Here is a 5,345-nt window from a genome sequence, read left to right on the forward strand (position 1 = left end):
CGTTGAAGCAATGATGTATTGGTTTTCTTTACCCATAACACGACCGAATCTGGTACCTGAATGGCGGATTTTATTTTAGGAAAGTTAGGCTGACAAACCAAGCACTGGAACGCTCTCGGTCATTTAGCGCACAAGACAGTGAAAAGAGGGAGTTGGTGACTGTTTGTTTGTATGGTGTTTTTACGTTGCATGGAACCAGTGGTTATTCAGCAACGGGACCAACGGCTGTACGTGACTTCCGAACCACGTCGAGAGTGAACTTCTATCATCAGAAATTCACATCTCTTACTCCTCAATGGAATGGCCGAGAATCGAACCCGCGACCACCGAGGTGAGAAGCAAACACCAAACCAACCACGCCACTGAGGCGCTTGGGGGAGTTGGTGAGCCAGAGAACAAAGGTAATGCAGTACAAGGATGTAACGGTGGAACTGGGATGAAACTCCACATTTGCATACAGGAGTAACTGTTACAGAGGTTGCACAGCCAGAGTAAAGAAAGGAAGCAGACATAAAGTTATAATGCAAATAGGTGTATGCAGCTGGAAGCTGATGTGCACCATAACATCATTCTGATCTTAGAAGGATTTCATGGAAAAATAAGGCAGGTTAAGAACGTGGTGGACTAGGTATGGTTAGTTGTGATTGCCTCTGTTTATGTAACCAGTGTTTGTTCGTCCCATCCATAAAATCCTGGTCTAACTCTTTGGTTCCCCATAAATGTTTCCCAGAATTAGTTTGAACTGCTTTCTTTCTAATGTTTTTTGTGATTTATTGATTTTAATTTTCGTTTCTGCTCAGATAAAGCTATTTTATTTCCCTAGCTATGATTTCTCCATGTTTAGGGAGTCATAATTCCAACTTGTTACAAATCACACCATGAATTAATGGAAAATCTTACTTCAGTCTCCAAAGCGATCATCGATCAAAATAGAATTTTACCAAAACTGCTATAACCTTAAGTAATGTGTATAGAGGGTTGCATCCACGAACTCCTCCTAGGCTATGGGACTAAGAATTTCGGTTAGTGGTTTAGTATTATTTTCAATAATTAGAACAATTGGTAAAACTACAGAGATGTTCATTTCCACGGGTCGCAGCTTGCTTCAAAGCCAATCAAAGACTTATTTCAGCAAAGATGCAAGCTAACTTAATATTTTCTTAACATAACCTATCCTAGGGCGTCGTTGCAAGACCTGCTGACTTTTGCTCCCGCCCGGCAACGTGACATTGTGCATATTAGATCGACGTGTGTTCAACTATTCTACAGAATTATAAAGAAAAAAAAAGGGGCTTAGATACAATCACTAGCCTACGTTGTTTACTGTGAAATTGCAAAAACTTCGATGATTACTGAAAAATATCCAAGGCCAGGCCAGCGACAAGATTCTATTTCACCTAGTTATCACAAAGGGGGTACGAGATTCTAAACGGTAATACTGACGTAGAAAAGGCAAATTTTTTTCCAGGGGCATTTTCCACTTTTCATTGGCTTAAGGAGTCTTACAATTAACTTTTAGAAAAAATTATGGCTATAAAAATAGAGATCAGGTTCCAACATAACCATGTCCAGCATAACGAATCAAGTGCTGAAATAAAACTAATTTTTTATGCACTACAGGGCAGACGGACTTGGATTTTCTTATCAAATTATAGACACTATATAAGTTTCATTATAATTTTCCTACACAATCTATTCAACGAAAAAAAGTGAAAACAAACAAGGTTATGGTATATTATGAGGATACTTCATAGGCATAAATAATAAATATGATATATATATATATATATTAGACAGGCACTACAAAAAATATACCTAAAATGTGGCATTGGAACAGACATACAAACATTCACATATATATATATATATATATATATATATATATATATATATATATATATATATTATTACACACACACACACACACACACACACACACATATATATATATATATATATATATATATATATATATATATATATATATATATATATATATATATATAATCTTCCTAGCACCCTCATAAAAGCAGGCTTACTCATATGCAAGGATATCTCTCTTAATCTTCCCCTTCGTTTATCAAACAAATAATGGGCTTTTTCATACTCGTGATAAAAATTCTAATAAAAAGTTGCCCTCTCTCGCTTTCATGTTGACAAGCATATTCTCCTTACAGTTATTCTCAACAAACATAGATCTAGGCCTAATTACAATTTTGTCAATCTTAACCAATGAACATGGTTTATCTGCATTAGGAATCAAATGGAAGATTTTATGCATTCGTACAAACTCTGTAGTCTTTAATTGCTAGAATTATCCTTATAGACCTATGGTTCATTCAGTTATGCAAAACGCTCTCCTCTTAAGCCTCTCTCTCGTGAAAATAACGGTCCCATTCCTTTGTCCAACAAATAATTATAGGACCATTTTATGCACATGAAAACCATTTCAATAAAATGTTCTTTTCTCTACATCTCATGGTGACTAGTTGCTATATCCCCTTTGCAGTTATTCTTAACTATTCATAGGTCTAGGCCTAATACAATCTTATCATTCTTAACCAACTAAATATGGTTTACTTGCATCATTAAGAATCGAACGGAAGATATGAACTGCAGTCGGCCTAAGAATTGGGGTGGGGGTTGGGGGAAGGGTTTTACATTACCGGGCCCGGCAGGCTGGAGGCCCGTGACAGAAGCTTTAACTTATCTTTTTAGAGAATAAACAAATCAAAGAATGAAGGATGCTCAAGAGGCCCACGCACCCCTAACGAGTAAATTAATTGAACAGGATGGCGGGAAACCACATAAACATAGTCATGGTCTTGTAATACGCATAGCATGATTAAAAAAAAAAAAAACATAAAAAAAAAAAAAAAAAAAAAAAACCGCAGTATATTACGGAAAAAATGGTAAACACCAGCAGTCAGGAAATGACACTACTTCGGGGGTGGGAGAAAGACAATAGGTGCCCAGGTTCTATTCTAGTACCGGGGCCTGAAAGGGTGATGCTTAGGCCCTGACTTTAGTTGATAAAAGGTATTCATATAAGCCTATACTTGATATATTTATCCACAATTCTAAACGTTACCGGTAGACTAGACCAAACTAGAGTCAAGATGTTCAATACCTGAATCAACAGTGGCAATGTCATGCAGAGGTAAACCTTGGTTCGGTATGGCATCAGCCTTAAATTTTCTTGCATTTGCATGGCAGTACTTCAGCAATTCATGGCTTAGGTTTCTTGCATAATCGCTTTGATGAAAATGAACAGAACACGCTCTTGCGTTTTTGGTGTTTATATATATAGGTCACTTATGCAGATATTTATCCACTTCCTACACACATTTCAGGATCTTTAAGGAAACTGTAAAAAGCTAACCTTTTTCACTCCAACATAGTCTCTTTCTTTGTTACGGCATTTATACATAGAAGATAACACCATGGCAATAACGTAGTAAATCCAAAAACCTCAAGAATTGTCACAAATTCGTAAAAACTGGCGCCTAGACCGGCAGTCGTCGCATGTAAGGGTCGGAAGTACTGAAGTACTACTGGCTTGTGACGTCATGCGCGGGAGATTTGAAAAATCGACCTCTGCGGAAACTCCCCTTATTTTCTTACATTTTCCTCTACACTCGAGGTTATTCTTTCTGAAGAAAAGTTATATATATATATATATATATATATATATATATAGATATATATATCTATGATATATATATATATATATATATATATATATCATATAGATATATTATACAATAGTGAAATGAAGAACAATCCATTAGTATCTTAGTACTATGCACACAATCACACACACACAGACATAATATATATGTTACGCAAAATGTGGATAATTGCCAAATGTGTACATTTTGCAATTAATTTTGCCTATTGTGTACAATTTGCAGGCACCAAACGCTGCAAATTGTACACAATAGGCAAAATTAATTGCAAAATGTATACATTTGGCAATTATCCACATTTTGCGAAACATATATACGTATATTCATATAAGCCTATAGTTAATTTATTTATCATAATTATATATGTATATATATATATATTTATATATATATATATATATATATATATATATATATATATATATATATATATATATAATATATATGTGCAAAAAAAAGTCAGTGGGATTTTTGTAACGCCTTGTCAACGAATGACCAGTCCTTTTTTTTTTTTTTTTTTTTTTTAAATAAATAAGAAGATTTTGGAGTTCTTGCACGATCCCAACGTTGGTTATATGTGCTTAATTTTTAAAAAAAAATTTAGAATTCCTATTTTTTGCTTATATGCGATTATTAAACTGGTTCTGTGGTGACGCTTTCGGAAACGAAAACTTTTCCCGATTGAAAACATGAAGCAAAATCAATTAGGGAAAAGGTCTCTCTCTCTCTCTCTCTCTCTCTCTCTCTCTCTCTCTTATATTCATCAAGTTTTTTCATTACCATTGAAGATTGGTATTACGTACAGGGCTCATTAGTCCTGTATAGGGTATTTAGCAAACTTGTTCAGGGGAAGGGAATGGGCTACTCACGTGCCGTAGCTGCCTATAAACATGCAGAGCGGAACATGATGACGAGCTGTGTAATTACAATCGCGACGGACACCTTATCGCCAAAATGAAGAGCGCAGCTATACGCCAGTAATTATCGGAATGGAGCCATTACTAATGCTGTTGACACAATGGCTTCTAAATATGGCACATAGTTACTACCCTGTGACTATGAGTACACTTCCGCCGCAGCGCCGCTCGTGTTGGTTGTCAGCAGTGAAACAAAAGACAAAGGACTGCCGCTGAGCTTATTACTGATGATACATAGATAGGGATACTGAGCTTAGGACATTGTGTGATCTTCGTGTTGGGTGACAAAAAGGTGTATTTGATATTTCAAGTTTTATAAGTATCAAGGTTGATACTTATAAAACACTTCAGCAGATGTAGTTCCAATATGTACTGAGAAATGTATCCGAAATTTGTGATGTGCGGTTTACGAGCTTTCAGAGTAACTGACAATGGTAATCAAATGCTCTGCTGTATCCCATACTCCAAGATAACAAGAAGAGGAGGGCAGATGGGTGGTTCTAACCACGGAGGTAGTGATGGAGCCCCTCGTAGAGGAAGAATAGTTGTATGAGTCAAAGAGAATGTCAAAGCTTGGCAGTAAGAGAGAGAAAGATGGTCGACTGAGGTGGCTGTGACGTAGCCTCCTGATAAGAGGAGTAACCATCCCCATGAGTTCTAAGGAACAGTGACCGAAGTAGTTCCTGGGAAAAAGAGGTTGTGTGAGAGAGAGGGAGACGAACCGAGTAATGGGCCCTTG

This window comes from Macrobrachium nipponense, chromosome 3 (assembly GCF_015104395.2).
Source record: "Macrobrachium nipponense isolate FS-2020 chromosome 3, ASM1510439v2, whole genome shotgun sequence".
Taxonomy (NCBI): domain Eukaryota; kingdom Metazoa; phylum Arthropoda; class Malacostraca; order Decapoda; family Palaemonidae; genus Macrobrachium; species Macrobrachium nipponense.